Here is a 17,999-nt window from a genome sequence, read left to right as displayed (position 1 = left end):
AAAAATGAGACTATGAGGAGAATTTGAACTTTGTGTACAGAAGGAAAAATCGGTCCTGTTTATTTAGATATATGATAGGTTTTACGGGCCTATTATATTCCTATTGACCTTGGCTATGGCCACTCCAAATAAATAAACTCATGTACATTTTTATCTCTATATTGCCTCATCTGATGCCATCATTACAATGAAAAAAGCCCTAGAAAGGAAGATGAGCAAGTCAACCCAAAGGCATTAGGTTATTAGAAGTGCTACTAGGGGGCATGAGTCAACAGTTAGGTTTAATGCCTCCTGAGGGCAGATACTGAGTCTGAGGCATTCTAGTGCTCATGACAGTGCTTGACAAAAAGAATGTGCTCAATAAATAAGTGAGCGGAAGTTTAGAAACGGCACTGGCTCCAAAACGAGCAATACAAGAGAGAAGCATGCTGCCAGGCCATCATTTCTACTATAACTGGTGCAGTCATACAAGCGATAGTCTACAGTATCCGTGTGGCTAAATAAGAACCTAGTGTCAAACTCAAATGGTTTCCAGTCCATAGAAAGATGATGGACAGTGGACTACATTCATCACCTTGGCTGTTGGGGCTAAGGTAGGGCAGAGAAGTATGGAGGTATAAGATAGAAGGATAGCTAGGACCTGATGTTGAGTGTGTACATTGTAGACACTCTTCCCAGTGTGCGGGGTCAAACAAATGAATTACTTGTGCCAATGAATAAATAAATAAACCCTATGTTACCTACATTGCTTACCATCAGCTCTGCCCCTGTGATTCCCTTACCTTGGCATCCATTAGTTCAGCTATTTAGCAAATATTAATGGCACTTCTGTGTAGCAGGAATGTGTTGTTAGTGATGCAATACAAATAAAATGCAGAATTGTGCCTGTTGAGAGATACAAACAAGTAGATAGTGTGGCAAGTGCTCTAAAGAATCACAGGATGTCATGGCACCCATAGAACAGGCAGTTATGCCAGACATAGCCTTCCTGTCCCTCCTCTCACCATTTTTATCTCTGTATCTGTTGCTGTAGAGAAGGCAATGACGGCTGTTTTATTGTCAGTGTGGTAAGAAAAATCGAGAGACACAGATCTCACAAGTGTCCCCATCAGAGGAAAGGTGAAAGCAAAAACTGTAGGACTAAAAAGTCCTCTCTTCGAATGTCCTCCCTAAAACCTTGCCAGCAAATGAAGCTTTTGCTGCAAACCCAGGAAGAAAAGTAGCATCACAATTTGCAGGGCAACATTCTGCTAACAATACAGCTGCTGGGGCTCAGCCAAGTCCCAGAGTGGCTGCCCAGCCAAGTCCATGATTAATGATGTCATAGCAAGCAAGATGAGGCCTCAGTTGAATGAGCCTTGGCTTTTAACAAAAGCCTTGACTAAGCAGTAAACTGACCAGAGGGATAACCAACTGTGGAGTGCCCCAAATATCACTGACATGGAGTGTAAACAGGAATCAAAAAAGAATACCAATCCAGGGTTGTAGGCAGATGCAGAATTTGATGGGAGAGAAATGGCACCATTATTTGGGGATGTCTAAGTTTGTGTCTTTTATTGTATATGGAGAGTACATAGCCAGGGTAGTCTCATTTTTCAGTTGCAGAAAACTGAGGCCCAGGTATTAAGAGAAATATTCTTGAACACAGTAAGTTGGTGATAAAACCAAGATTGGATCCAGGGCTCTACTATGCCGCACTGTTTTCATAAAGCTCAGCAAGGTCTTATATCCAAGCAACACTATTTGCTTCCTAAGTCTGGAAACTAACTCCTCAGAGGCATGAGTAACTTTCAGCTTTTTCATTCATCATTGGTTGCTAAATTTCATCAAGTAAAATTTGTTTTTGTTTTTTTTTCAAGGAGGAGTCATGGGTACAATACTTCCTAAGTTGTTTTGCATTTGAGAATGACTGCATGCTACCTACACTCCTGAACAACTTAGCTGGGTATAATAGTGTTGGGTCATGCTTCCTTCTCTTAGACTTGTAGACACTACTCCATTTTCTTACAGCGTTGAAATGATCTTTGTGGAGAAACCTGAGACCTACATGATAATTTTGTGCTTTAAAGAAGGCAGTTTTTTTCTAGTATTTCTTTAGCCTTGACTTTCATTAGCATAACCTGAATATATCTACTGTTGGTAGCATTTGTCACTATTTCCCTGAAAGTGATTTATTCAACCTGGAGATTCAGTTCTTGATTTTAATGAAATTTCCATTTTTTAATTTTGATCTATGTTTTCTATTCTATTCTAGGGCTCTTCAAGAAAAGCAATGATCTCTTCCAGCTCTGAGGCCCTATGAAGAATAGAATCAATGTGGGCCTGGTCATTAGTCTTTGGTAAAGGGTGGCCAGTAGGGCTGGGTAAGTAATCCACCTGCCTTCCTTTCTGTCAGAGGCCACCCTTTAGTGGAACCTTTTATTATAAATACACATCTTGTGAGTGATATCAAAAAACAAGTTGATGAAGAGAAGGGCCAGAACCAAAGTGACAACAGAATTCGTTTCTTAGTAACTTTTGCCAAGGATGAAACAGTTTTCTGGCAAGTTAAAGGAAATTTAGACAATGTGAGTTACAATTTTTTTTTCTTTTCCTTCAATGAGAATTTTAAACTATAAGTTATTTCAGAGAATGAAGCAATGTTGACCTTCTCTACTACTCTATAACCAGTGCTCACCATTGGTCTTGACAGTTTAAGCACCTAATATTTGCTAAATAAATATACAAAAGTAGTAAACTTGAACTGATGAGTGTTCAAGCTTGAAAATAAAGAAATGCAATATCTTCTATCACCATGAAGTCTCTATGTAACCAACATGCACACTTCAGTCTGAATGACTCATGTGTTTTGGTTTAACTGTGAGATCACTAGTGACCCCTTAAGATTCTTTGGCTTCTGTAAATCCCTAAAGAGTCAGTGCTTGTAGAAAGAGACATTCTGGTGGCTCACAGCCTTGTAGTATGGGGAAAGGCTGTGAAGTAGTAGAGGGCACTAGGACCACATTTGAATCACGACTTTACCATCTAAGTGGCCTGAGATAGGAGCCCTAAATTTCCTTGAACCTTGGTGTTGTTATCTGCAAAATGGAAAACTAATTCCTCGTAAGACTGTTGTGAGAATTAGATAAAACCAGTTATGGGAAGCATCTAGAATGGCACCTAGCACAGAACAAGTATTCAGTCAATGGTGTCTATTAGTCCTAATTATTAGGAATAATAATACTATCATTAGACACCATTGATACCCAAGTCCAGAAATAATATTCAGCTTACTGAGTATTCAATTGTACCTCTGCTCCTTGACATGGGTTGGAGAGAGAGAGGGCAGAAATCATGATGGCCGTACAGTTATGTGCAGTGAAATTCCTTCCTTTTTGACCCTCCCAAACTCCTCTTAACACCTAATTTCCCCCCACCAATTGTAGCACAAGTCTGAGATATGGAGCAGAGAGAAGGGCCTCACTCATTCTTCCAAAAGAAACATTAGGTTTTATTTTAAGAGAGATGAAGGAAATGTATTAAACTTGTCCTCCCAGAGGATCTAATAACTTTAATGAGTGGGAAGACCTCATCACATACCTTGGGCATCCCAAGATGTTTCACAGTCCCATGAGACTAATTGATTAAGTTGCTTTTGCTCATCCCTTTAAAGTCAATTTCCAGATAATATCCTAAGTCATCACCCACAACTTGTCTATGCCCTCCATGTGACTCTGCTCCATAGAGTTTTATGGCGGAAATAACCTTAGTGAGGGACTTCTGGAGTCCCAAGGGAGAGTCAGCAAAGGCAGGTGATTTGTGCTTATTACGCAGCCAGACCAAATTTGTCTACACGTTGAGGAGGAGGCGGGTACACCCCAAAGCCATTCAAACCTTAGAGTTAGCAACAACTGCAGCCTGCAGCTCACTCAAAGAAAAGAAACCTCCAAAGGCGATGAAGACATTGAACTCCCTCTGAAGAGAAAGTGGCTTGTGGATGCTGTATGACAACAGGCTTAAGGAAAGGTTCCCTGCGCACAGCTCAGAGGAACATTTCTCTGTAGCCTGACTGGAGTACCTGTTATGAGTTAAAGACCGTTCAGAGGGTTGGAGAGAAAATAGTGAAAAAGGAAAATGAGGTCCCTGCTTTCATGAAATACACATTCTAGTCATGGGAGTGGTTTGAGAGACAAAAGTAAATACAAAATTGAAAAAATTACCAGTGAGTTACAAGGGTGATGTAAAGAAATAACACAAGCTGATGGAGTAAAGCATCGGTGGGTGACCACCTAGTTCCACTGGTCAGGGATGGCTTCATGGAGGAAGAGCTGATATTTGGAGGGGAAAGACCCAGCCATAAGAAGATCTGAGGCAAGAAAACTGCAGGCAAAGGGAACAGCTTGTGTAAAGGTTTTACGGCAGGGATGAGCTTACAGTGCCAATGAAGGGCACTAGTTCAGGGGGTGAAAGTACAGGCAGAATTTGGCGCAGATCAGTCAGTAGCTAGGGGTTAGATCATGCAGGATTTTGTGTATCATGGTAACAGGTATGACTTTCCCTTTAAAACCTTGTCTCCTAGAGGTGGTCTAGGGTAGAGAAAAGTGGAAAATATTAGCTCAGAAGAACAAAGGCATGCCTGAGAAGCAAGAAGGCAAAATGGGCTACATAAGTGAGAGCCAGTCTAAACCCCAGTACTAAAGCCAATCTATGTGTATGCATTTGAGTTAAACCCTCTGAAAAATCTTCATAAATTAATCTCATTGCTCCAGTGGCTCTGATGTTATGATCTGGGTTCCCGCAGTTACTGGTTACAGGGGATTTCCTACTCAGAAGTGTTAAATGCGTTTCCCATCCAAAGGATTAAATAAGTGGTTTTGGGTGTGTGGTCAGCAGTGGGTTTTGGTACCCAATGTTCTTTTAACTAACTGGGGAATCCTGGCCAAGACCTTTGCATCCTCTGGCATCAGTCTACTCATCTGTATATTGACCAGTGTCTACTAATGATCACCGTAGTCCCTGCTAACAGTCTGAGGTTGTATAATTCATTGACATCTGGCATAAGTTCATAGGGATGTGTTAAAAAAAAAAAAACACACATTTGGCATAATCACATACAAGGCCTTATAAATAGCTGAGAAAGCCGCATGCCAGTCGCCAAATTGCGATGGATGAACCAGGCAAACAGTGCCAGAATTAATAACGTCTTGCTTATAATTTATTCCAATTTTCTATGTGAAGGGGAAGCTGTGTTTTCCTCTCTTACACAGCCCTCCCCAAATCCCCACCACCACCTCTAGGCCCCGCAGGCAGCCATTTTCATTTACACAATGCGAGACAATTGCAAAATGAAGAGAAAATGGGTTTGCCCATTCTGTTAATTGGCAGCTTGAAAAAGTACAAGATAATAAATTTGGTACCTCAGAGCATGGAGGGAAGTTTCTGAGAAGATTGCTGATGGTTAGGCGCCCTCTACTGGTAGACTCGACAGAAAACCACTAAATGCTGAAAGATTTTTTTACAATCCTGGGATCCTTGCTCTTCCTGAAATGACCTAGAGTGCAGGTGTTTGTCTTCAGGGATTTACAAATGGCAAACAAGCTCAAATCAGGCCATACCTCATTGAAGAGAACTCTCTTCACATCTTTACAAATCCTGGAAGGTGTCTTTAAAAAATTGTAATAGAAGTGAGCACAGAGTACCCTGGTCTCAGAGATGGCAAACACTGTTTTTAGAAGCTTTTCAGATGGAATGTTCGCATCCACTAAAAATGAAATCTTTTTAGAATTTAAGGATATTCATGTTTAAAATTACATACTTTGAGGTTATATGGAAGAAAAAAAGGTTAGCACCCCCATGATAAAAATGGAAAACATCTTAGAGACCCAAGCAACATGCTAATGCATTGCCACCTGTTTTTTGGCCTCGAATTGAGCCTGGAATGTGGTGGATGAGGGCACAAGATTTACAGTTATACCTGGCTTTGAACCCTAGTTCTTTCACTTCCTGGAGAAGCTACTTAAAGCCTCTAACTTTCCTTTATATAACTCTGTTAAGTATTTCAACACAGCATACGGATTAAGTTCATGAAATTCAATCTCCCTCCATCAGCATCATTGTACCTATTCAACATGAACACAGAAAAAATGTAAAAATATTACAGTGAATCGCAGAGTTTATTTATTCTCTCTGTATTTATGGAGTGGCCTCTCATAAGAACACTGGATTGGGAACTGGGGACAATGAATTTCACATAGACCCTGCCCTCAAAGAGCAAAAACAGTCTAGTAGAAAAGATGCATAGACAAATAGCTATGATAAGTCAGAAAGGTTCAGGACGGTGAGAGATACAGTCAAGGGGAATTCTCAAAGGAGAAATTATTTCCAGTTCTGAGAAATCAGGAAAGGCTTTCTTTCCAGTATTATGCCACTCCAATGACTTCTGAGCTTTCCCTAGCACCAATTCTTGACCACAAGGAAAAATAAAAATTAGTAGTTTAATAATTGCATTACATATTTGGGGAAGTATTAGTAATAATGATATAAAAAACAAAAAAATGTTGAGACAATTACAAATTTGCAAGGGGAAAAACATTACATAAGAAGACAAATATGGCCGGGCGCGGTGGCTCGCACCTGTAATCCCAGCACTTTGGGAGGCTGAGGTGGGCGGATCACGAGGTCAGGAGATCGAGACCATCCTGGCTAACACGGTGAAACCCCATCTCTACTAAAAATACAAAAAATTAGCTGGGCATAGTGGCAGTCGCCTGTAGTCCTAGCTACTTGGGAGGCTGAGGCAGGAGAATGGCATGAATCCGGGAGGTGGAGCTGGCAGTGAGCCGAGATCGCGCCACTGCACTCTGGCCTGGGCGACAGAGCGAGATTCCGTCTCAAAAAAAAAAAAAAAAATATGTTTATTTACAGTATACCACATGGCTTAGTAATGAATAATACACTATCACAATATTAATAACATAAGCACAAACTTCTGAATTTGCCAATGAGCATGATTTAGCTATACTGAGAGGAGAGAAGGGACAATAAGCATATGTGAGTATGTAAAAGAATTGGATGTTCACTTTCAATTAAAAATTTAATAATGTCTACAATTATATTAAGAAATACAGCAGTGCCAATATAGTGTTTGGTAATATGGAGGTTTAGACTAGAAAAATTGGCTAAAAGTTGAAAGCAGTTGTCTTAGGGAGCAGGGTACAGGGAAGGAATAAGACTTGGGACTGCTGATTTTCATTATGACTACTGTAATGCTGTTTAAGTTTTAAAGCATGTATGTATGTATCATTAAATAAGTTTTTAATGAACAAGAAGAGAGGATGACGTAGTGGACACGTTTCTTTATTTGTTCAGTTATTTGTTGTTGGTTGGTTGGTTGTTTTTTCTGTCCATTTTCTCCCCATGATTATTCTAAAAATGCAAACATTTCTTTTTCAGCAAATTTTATTCCTCCACTTTAAACACATGGTTTCTATGGAGGGTTACATTTTTTAAGTTAAGCTTATTCCTTGGCTACAATTGATTGATCCAGAATTGGGAGGGAGAGAGGAAGAGAGAGAAGAACAGGAGAGAGGAGACAGAGAGAGAGAGACAGAGAGAATGAAATGTCACATAAAGATAGGGAATGATGAAGAAGAGTTGTAGCAATGTTGAAGTCCCTGGTTCCATTTATTCCTGAGGATCAGCATCACCCTTGCCTTTCCAGTAACTTGGTTTTTAAGTTTTACTTCCTATGGGATACCTCCTACATCCTTCATACTTTTCTTCACAGCTAGTTTGATGTTTGTTTGTTTGTTTGTTTCTGTAAAGAACAGTAACCACAATCATACTCTAAAAGGACATCTCAGCAGCAGCCTCTGGTGCAGTTTCTCAAAGATTCTCGGGAGATCTCGGAGATGGCAGAGTGGATGGTTTTAAAAGGTGGACTTTCCTGTGACTAGCAGGCAACTGCATGCCTGAGTCTGGGAGGAAAACTTGAGTGATGAGGCAGGTGAAGATGGATTGAGAAAAACCTTCATCTGGTGAGAAGGAGACCCTGAACAGAGAGGGAGATATGCCATCAGCAATCCAGGACTGGGCTGGGCGCAGTGGCTCACGCCTGTAATCCCAGCACTCTGGGAGGCCAAGGCGGGCAGATCGCCTGAGGTCAGGAGTTTGAGACCAGCCTGGCCAACATGGTGAAACCCTGTCTCCACTAAAAATAAAAAAATTAGCCAGGCATGGTGGTGCATACCTGTAGTCCCAGGTACTTGGGAAGCTGAAGCAGGAAAATCGCTTCAACCCGGGAGGTGGAGGTTACAGTGAGCTGAGATCATGCCACTGCATTCCAGCCTGGGTAACAGAGTGAGACTGTCTCAAAAGAAAAAAAAAAAATCCAGGACTGATGCAAACCAGAACTCTGAGGACCCCAGTGGAGAGTACCCGAGAAACGTCTTTTGAGACACCAAGAATGCAGTTGTTCCCTTCTCTCTCTCTCCACTTCACCTCCTGTCTTTCTAAAATCTATTTGGAGGTTAAATCTCCATGAACAGTGGGCATACAGTGGTGACAATTGGCTATGGTGCAACACATGCTAAGAGGAAGAGCCTGGCTAAGGAAAGGAAAGATAAGGACACAGGAGTGGGCAGAGCACAGATGGGACCCCAAAGCCAATTCTATTTCTCCACAAGGCTGGAAGATCAGGAGGATCAAGGGAACAGTGGAGGACAAAGATGTCAGACTTGTAGAATGGAGCTTCCCTGGATGAAACCTCGAATTATCATTTGAAAAGTTAAAAAAAAAAAAAGGGAGAAGATAGTTGATGCTGCAAAACAAATTAAATCCATGCTTAAGGATACAGAGGGAATGGTCTGAAAGGAAATACTAAGAAAGGAAATAACAGAGATGAAAGACCAGGAGTAAAGATCAAGGGGAGAAATAAAGCATAAGCAATTATCAAAGAAAAAATACAAATCAACCCTTCATTGGCCAAGGTTAAAAAAAAAAAAATGACCTCTGTGTATGGATAGCAATTCCCATGCTGTCTTAGGCAAAATAGTATGAACATGTTCATTTAATTTTGGAATACTGTTTAAATTAAAAGGATCAATATACCTAAAAAATATTTCAGCAAAAAGAAGGGGCTATGTAGAGGCCGGGCACGGTGGCTCATGCCTGTAATCCCAGCACTTTTTGGGAGGCCGATGCAGGTGGATCACGAGGTCGGGAGATCAAGACCATCCTGGTTAACATGGTGAAACCCCATCTCTACTAAAAATACAAAACATTAGCCGGGCAGGGTGGCAGGCGCCTGTATTCCCAGCTACTCGGGAGGCTGAGGCAGGAGGATGGCGTGAACCCAGGAGGCGGAGCTTGCAGTGAGCCAAGATCTCACCACTGCACTCCAGCCTGGGTGACAGAGTGAGACTCCATCTCAAAAAAAAAAAAAAAAAAGGGTTATGTAGAAAAGGAAAAGCAAATTAGAGGCTATCTTCTAACTTCTCATCTGCAGTATCAATCCCACAACGTGGTGGAGCAACAGTTACAGTTTGGAGCAAAAACTATTGAGATCCAAGTCGTCTTTTATCAATGGAAGTGATAAAAAAGATGTATGTATTAAGAACTCCAAAAAAATCCATAGGAAACAATTATTTAAAGATTGTCTCCAACTAATTGAGAGATACTAAAATATTACAAACTGAAAAATGGAGACTTTGCATTAGATTTGACAGGATTCACCTCTAAAACTAAATAAACATGCTTTATATTTATCTTGTTCTCTCCAGGATAAATGTAAATCTAGTTGTAAAATGAATCTAAAATCAAAACATCTGCTCCTTTTAAAATAATGTAAAATTCATGATTCTATGAAAAAAATCTGAGTTTAAAACGTCAGCTAATATTAACAAAGGCTGAGAAATGTGGAGAGAGGAGAGCATAGAGTATTGTGTACTCAAAAGATCCTTTCCTTCTTGACTCTGAGAATTAGTCAAGGTGCAGCCAAAGAGGCTTTTGAAACATTAAAAGATAAACATCAAAGAAAGTAAAAGCAAAGAAAACATGGTTTATAGAGCAAATAGGAATCACAAATGAAACAGCATAAAACAATGTTTAAAAAGTATAAAACTATATGTTAGAACATGAAATAGGCCTTTTGTAGTAGTCAGAGCTGATGTTAAACGGCTCTTAAAAGGCAAAGACTCTTGAGTTTTTTGGTTTTTTTTTGTTTTTTTTTTTCAAAATTTAGCCAATTACTGTCCACAAGAGAACATCTAAAACAAAGGTGTTCAGAACGTGAAGAGAAAAATATTAGACAAAGATACATCAATCAAAATCAAACAAAAGGAAGGAGAAGTACAAGCATGAATATCAAACACCAACTTCAAGACAAAAATATTGAAGGGAGCAAAAGTTCACTTCTTTTGATGAGTGGTACAAACATGTATGAGATGAATAAAATAGCAAGGCAGATTTAACAAAACCTCTGAAAAATGGTCACGCAGTAATAGTTGGGGATATTAAGGTATATCACCATGATAGGTCAAACAAGCAATGATGATGTGTGCATATAGAAACTACAAAATCTATTCAATAAGTAACACGGATACCTCTTACAAATGAGCAATATACCTCAACGTTCACCATCTATAGAATACATTTTTTTAAATTGAGCATTTTAGGTTACAAAAAAAAATCTCAAATTAAAAAACTAAAAACAATAAATGAATGGTACAGCCTTCCCTCTCATCCTTTTTTCTTACCAGAATAAAATAAAACTAAAAATGATCAAGTTATTAAGTCACAGAAATAAAAACCTTGAAGTAACCTTCTAAATAACTTATGAAAATAATTCACACTGCAATTACAAAATATAAATAATATAAATTATCTCCTTGAGATTTTTAAAAACACATCCATTCAGATGTGTGTCTTCTGAGCAAACATTATTGGTGGGAAATATATCAACGTGTTAAGAGTAATTAGCGTTGGGTAGTGTTTATTTTCTTTGATGTAACAATTTGTCTGTACACATGCATTGATCTTTAAATGGAACAGGTACTTGATAGAGGTTGTATCTTTGTTTTCAAAGTTAGAAAACTGTCCTTGGGGCCATTGCAAGTTCTCGCCTCATTTTTAAGATGGAAGATAGAAGTTATCTTTAGGGAAGACAACCCCTCTTGTAGCATAGCTGTGAAACCAACATGTAACCAATGCTCTCTAGAATCGGTGAACTAATTTAAATGTAGATAACTTCAGACTGAGCAATGTTAAGTTTCAGTTCAACTACATGAACTAGGCAAAACATTTTTAGGGACAGGATTAACACAGAATTAGAGACTTGTTTTCTTTAAATTAGATTTAAATTGCTCTGTGCCTTAAATATATAGCTTGTTCTTGAGAGCTATATTTATGTTTATATCCAGACTTTTATTGGAAAGCTGCATTACGACTGGGAGGACAGGCTCCTCTTGCTAGAGCAATATTTCTCAGCCCGTGGGCTGGGACACAGGCAGAAGGATATGTCCCTGCTTGTGCACTTTCTCTGGGAGTGGAGCAGCATGGGGGAAATGGTAATTATAAGAACTGAGGAACTGGGTGGCTGAACACCACTGAGGCTTTGAAGAGAGAAAATGAGAGGTTTAGGATGATCATCAAAAATTCAAAGTAAAATGTGAACACCAGAGGACTTATTTGGCATCCTTTAAAGAAATGCTGCTCTCTTATATTTGGAGGGCTGGTCATTCTGAGAACCAGGCTCAGGATCTATCTGTAAGAGCACCAGAACTTGAGAAAAGGTTGACGAATCAGGCCCAGCAAGTCTCCTAAACTAAAGTCTAGGTCTTTATAGGGTGGGATACTGAGACTTTGGAGAGGACATCTGGGTGGGCGCCCTGGAGAGCCTTGCATTGTCTGGGCCTGTAGAAATGGACTGCTCCTCCTTGTTAAAGAATAGGCCCCCAACCACTTTGACAGCCATGCAGAAGCTTTCAGTGAGACAGTAAGGACCACTGTGCTGGAGGATAGACTCGCAGGAATTGAACTGAATTTGATGCTGGAGTACCCAGATTAACAGTGTTGCTGAGAGGCTGACCATGCCACACCTTATCAGGACTCTGTTGAAGCCTGGGAGTGAGTTTTCTATGCTGTGGAATGTAGACCATATCCTGTGAGTGAGGAGGAACATCTTCCCTGAATTAAACTGAAATTTAGTTAGTAGTATTAGTGAAATTCAATTAGTACTGTGATTGTGACTGAGCAGTCAAGGAGACCAGGGTCTCTTCCCAAATGCTAGGGAATAGTTAGAAGTAGGGGTCAGCAGTAGAGGAAAGTGGCTGTTCTTAAAGTTGCAACACATCAGAGTCAACAGGAGCATAAGCAGCTACATAGTAGTAGCCAAAGAAGGAAGATGAGGACAGTCACAGGTGTGAACCATTAGCCACAGTACTTGCAGGGGCCGAGGGGTGGGTTTGCTGGGCAGTAAGGGGAATGTGGCAAAAGTACCAATAGCAACCACTACAGTCCACTCCTTTAGCTCTCAGCCCTATGGGTGCTTCTGACACTAAGTTCTCCCCCATCTGAATACAGCTTCTCCGTGATCCTGCTTGGTCGTAAATTCTGGGGAAACTGATAGAAATAGTGTAAATCATACCCCTGCTGCTGTCCTTGATCTCAAGGCTTTACTTGATTTTGTCGTTTTCCTTCTCTGTACCTGTTTATAGTTATAATTGGGCATGAGAGTGCCCAGAGGTACCCCAGTGGATCACTTCCCTGCCTGCCTTGTTTAATCACAATTCTACCTCTTCATGATGATTAGGCTATAACCCCTCACAAGACACATGGTAACTACTTTCTTTAATTGCTGGCTTATTGGCACGAGAAACCCAAAGCGACCATGTGGTAAATGCAATTTAAAGTTCAGCATGATGTTTACTGGGTCCTTTGTTGGAAGCACAGGCCTTTTGAGAACCAGAACTTGAGACTCTCACTCAGGGGCAGGAAGCACAAGTTCCTTAAGAGGGCCTCTGGGAATGAAAGTCATAGGAGGCTCTCCTAAGTCTACTGCTTGGTTCCTGGACCCATGTGTTCGCTAGAATAATACTGCTTCCAGTAGCTGTATTGGAGACGCACTCCAAACATTTTTAAAAGCTCCGTCCTTAGAGGGTGTCATCTCAAAGCTGATGCCTCAGCTGCACTTTCCAAAGACATTCTACTGTTCTACCAGGCTGGTAGCTTCTACATGGTACAATATGTGGTAAGACCAGCGAATACTATGCACATGTGCCCACTGCTGTGCCTCTCTTTGCCAGTCTCTTGGACTGAGGACATACTATGAAAGATTACATGTTGGAAGATCAAGCCCTCTGTGAGCCTTTGGAATAATGGTACTGGCAGAGCGACTTCAGACAGAAAAGGTAAACTGGTATCCAGAATACATGCCAATTGTGATTAAGATGAATTGCTATTTCCAGAGAAGAAGGGATCTGGTGTAACTGAATGGCCAGTAGTAGTAGCTGGTTAGTCTTACTGATGTCATGATACCATATAGTTGCTCAATTTGGTCTCTTTTACTGGCAGGTTGGATGTTAAACAGTTGAAGTCCAACCTGGCAAGTCTCAATCTTGGCGAGAGGAAGCCAGTGTTGCTGGACAGATGCATAGCCTCTTTTCTACTATGATGGCAGCCCCACTCACTACTAAACAATGGAGTGGTCAAGGACTGAGGTTGGCTGCCATTAACTGGCTGCATCAGCCTTTCCAGTTGGGTGTTGGTGCCTCTTCTTTAGCAGATATTCTATGGTGGGCATAAAATGCAGTACAAGGATTATCACACTTGATGTCCATTCCCGCATGTCCATCTGCATAACTCTTCCTCAGATCTCTTTGTCTTCTCTTCCTATCTTGCTTTTCCCACTTCCTTAACCAACCAGCTAAGCCATTTGCATTGGTCCTGAGTCCATATATATTCTAATCTCAGGTCAATTCTATCTCCACACAAAGCAGATGGCAATGAGCATGACCTGAAGCTCTGCCCACTGAGAAGTTTTCTTCTCATTTCTGTTTTTCAGGGCCACCTCTAAGTGGGGCGAGAGTGAAGAAGTTCGTCTCCGGTTCATACAAACCTACCGATCTGAGTCCATTTATGTATTAAGTACAGGAGATTTTCTCTTCTGCCTTCTGAACATAGAGAATGATTCTTGAGATGAAAGGTGTGAGCTGTGCGAGAGGCATTGATATAATAGAGGAAACTGACATGGGATCTGATGTCTAGGCCACCTGTACTCTCTGAACCTTGTCCAGCTCAATCCAGAATATACCACTCCTATCTTGCAGTGGCCGCCCCAATTTTATGACTTGATGAGTCTGACAGTCTCCAGTTCATTATGTGTAATTCTGACTCCATGGCCATTTGATGTCTTATAGTAAGACGTGGTGTCTCTGTCAGGGTTCAGTAACAGATGAGTTTGAGCATGTGTGTGCACACATATACATGTGGTTTTAATAGCATATGTGTCTAAGTTGCAGATGGTATTCTTTCGCTCAAGAACCTAGGAGATCATAGGAAACCCTATGAGTTCTCTATTGGGACTTGCTAGAAACTCCATAAAGCATCCCAAGTGGCAGGGTTGCTTACAGCACAGACTAGACCTGCTTCAGAGCCCTATTTTGCTTTAGGTCACCTTAAAACATCAGCATTACCAAATAAATGGGTCACACTAGTATTCTCAAGAGTGTAATATGCTGTATCTAAAACCCAAAGAGGCCACCTAAGCCCTGTGCTGCTTTCTCAGTGGTAAGAGGTACATGGTGCAATAGCCTGTCATTTACATTAGAAAGGATGACCATTTTGTGCCAGAATACAGGGTCCATAAATATTTAACTGATGTATCAGGACTCTAAATATTTTTAGAATTTCTGTCTCTCCTTCTAGAGTGCATGTGTTTTACCACTTCTTGCATATCAGGGCCAACTTACATGATGTCAGCAATATGGGTGAATGTGGTCATCTATAGAATGTCCAGATGGCCCAGATCCTTTCAGACAATATAGAGACAGAGAGAAAGATAATTAACATATCTCTGGGGCAAGACCATGAATGTATACTGCTATTCATCCCATATGAATGCAAATTGCTTCTGTCTTCCTATTTGATGGGTATTGAAAAGAATGCATTTGCCAGATCAATAGCTTCATGCCACTTGCCAGAGTCTCTAATAAAGACACCATTTCCAGAACAGCAGGTGCAATTGGCTGTACTAATTGGTTAAGTTTGCAGTGGTACACTGGTATTCTCCATGATGAACGTAGTTTTTGCAGGACCATTGCCCCTGCATCCTTTAAATCTTTATCTACCATTTCCCCAAAGATATAATGATTATTTTACATTTGCTATCTTGGCTGGACATGAAGGAAGTTTCAGTTGCTTGCACTGAACCTTTCTTACTAAACAGCTCTAGTATAGGTCAATGAACCAATGTAAGGATTTTGCCAACAACTTAATGTGTCCATTTCCATTACATATTCAGGAACTGAGGAAATAATCACTGGGTGGTATCTGGATCCAGTGGACATTGTGAGATAGACCTGGGTCAGGACTTCATTTATTACATGACTTCCCTATACTTTTACTCTATTGGAGGCCCAGATGGAGCTTTGGGTCCCTGTGCATCAGTGTCAACTTGAACTTTGTATCTACAACCCTCAAATGGTATGGGTATTCCATTTTTCTCATTGTGCTGTTACCTGAGTAAATGACCAGTGTTCTTTTTAGAGAAGAACTGGGGGAATCAATACCATATGTATTTACCATGTGTCCCACCCAGTTCACTACAGGTGAGAGTCTTCTTTTTTTTTTTTTTTTTTTTTTTTTTTTTGAGACAGAGTCTTGCTCTGTCACCCAGGCTGGAGTGCAGTGGCGCAATCTCAGCTCACTGCAAGCTGTGCCTCCCGGGTTCACGCCATTCTCCTGCCTCAGCCTCTCCGAGTAGCTGGGACTACAGGCGCCCACCACCACGCCCGGCTAATTTTTTGTATTTTTAGTAGAGATGGGGTTTCACTGTGGTCTCGATCTCCTGACCTCGTGATCCGCCTGCCTCGGCCTCCCAAAGTGCTGGGATTCCAAGCGTGAGCCACCGCGCCCGGCCGAGAGTCTTCTTAACTGAGCTGCTACAGCAGCCAGGGACTATCACTCTGCACCTACCACCGATGATAATACTTCCTTTAGCAGAAGGTTCAAAGTGATCCAACTTCAGAATTTCATCCTTAAAGTCAGCTTCCTGGGACTACTCCTGGTACCAATTGTCTCGGCTCAGGTTTCCCAGAAGTAGAGTCTGAGACAGAGATTCACATACTGTTAATATACAGAATGCTCTTTAGAAGAAAAAAAAATGTTAGAAAGTGAGGGAAGCAAGCTAGAGCAGCAGAAGGAATCGAGAAGAACGTGGTCTCAAGTCAAGTCTAGTGCTGATTTGGTCCATGAGAATTCCAGAGTGTTTTGCATATCACAGTTGTCCAGCCTTGAGGCAAGTGATTGGATTTGGTAGGTTATTTTCTGAAGACCACTGATGTGAAGAGGAAATCTTTTACTTTGCATACAACAGAAGGCAAATCTTGCCAAGGAGAAAGTCCTTGGTACAGCTCATGCCTTCTGTACATAGGCTGAAGGGGTTAACAGATGAAGACCAGAACCACAGGCATCACATCAGCCCTTTCTAGTGCAGACACCGACAAAGCCCAGCGCAGAGTTTGTGGTGTCAAGCTGTGAATTCCAATTCCACTACTTGCTAGCTATGTGACCTTAGACAAATAATTTAATTTCTCTGAGACTTAGTGTCATCAGCTGAAAAGCTATGTAGTAGAAACATAACTATGTCATGTGATTGCTGTGAAATTTTATAATATAACATGTGAAGTGTTTGGTAGTAAGTTTTCAGTAACGTAGTTGTTTTTATCTTCATTCTTATCATAAATTTTCAAGTCAATTTGGAAGTGAAAGATGTTTTCTCTAAGAAGGCAAGAAAAAAGAGGCCATAGAAATAAACTCCTTTCTTCCATAATCCTTTGTAAGCAAGGAAAAATTCCTAAAGAAGACAGACAAAGGAGATGGATTTGTTGAATCAGAATCATCTAGTTCAGCTGGTGACCTCTTTTTGACTGGCTCATTCCTGGGAAAACCAAGATTCTAAGACTCTCAAATCCTTCTGGAAGCTTGGTTACAGAATCCTGTAGAAATGAGTTTCTGAGCCCTGGCTATAAATTTTGATTGACTTTACTTTTGCCTAATGTTCAAACGAAAGAAAGCTAGCTTCATATTCTCTGGGACAACCTATCCAGAAGTTCAGTGAAAGGGGAAAATTGCTGTTGACTCTCACTCCAGTAAGTCAAGAGCTAGAAAAAAAAGTGGATATTGATGTGGTGGAGCCAGAAAATCATTAGGCAGGAATCCAGGAGACCTAAGGTCTATATTCCAACTCAGCCGCATCAAGGCCGTATGATCTATAAAATACGTTGGCAGAAGGGGAGAGGAATTTGAAGTTAGAAGTACCTGGGATTGAATCCCAGCCCCACAAATTTTCAGCTGCAACTTTACAAAAGTATTCAACTTTTCTGGTATTCAGTAACCGCATCTTGAAAATAAAGAACATGGAATGATTTTCAATTTTGACTATACATTAGAATCACCAAGGACATTTTTCAGAAATGCTGGCCTACCCTAGACCAGTTGAATCGGAATCTCTGGGGTGGGGCCTGGACATCTGTCTATTTTAATTTTCCCTCACATGATTCTGCCCAGATGATTCACATGCACGATGAAGGTTGAGAACCACTGGTTAGATCACCTCTCAGTGCTGACATTGATGTACTCCAACATGGCAAGTAATCCAAACACCTCCATTGCAGGCTTTTAAATGTGCACTTGTACTGTGAGCTCCATCCCAAAAATAAGGTCAGACAAAGTTCACACTCTGAGATTTTTTTTTATGCTTTCAATGGTATCTTTGCGGCCTGAGTCCACAGTTGAGTGAAATA

The 17,999-nt window shown here is 40.8% G+C and overlaps 1 pseudogene; it reads left to right on the top strand.

Moving 5' to 3' along the window:
* The first annotated feature begins 5,798 nt into the window (after positions 1–5,798).
* Positions 5,799–5,896, top strand: LOC115831648 (annotated as a pseudogene).
* Positions 5,897–17,999: the final 12,103 nt, after the last annotated feature.

The sequence above is a fragment of the Nomascus leucogenys genome, chromosome 19 (assembly GCF_006542625.1).
Source record: "Nomascus leucogenys isolate Asia chromosome 19, Asia_NLE_v1, whole genome shotgun sequence".
In the NCBI taxonomy this organism is placed as follows: domain Eukaryota; kingdom Metazoa; phylum Chordata; class Mammalia; order Primates; family Hylobatidae; genus Nomascus; species Nomascus leucogenys.
This window is presented reverse-complemented; position numbering and strand designations above follow the sequence as displayed.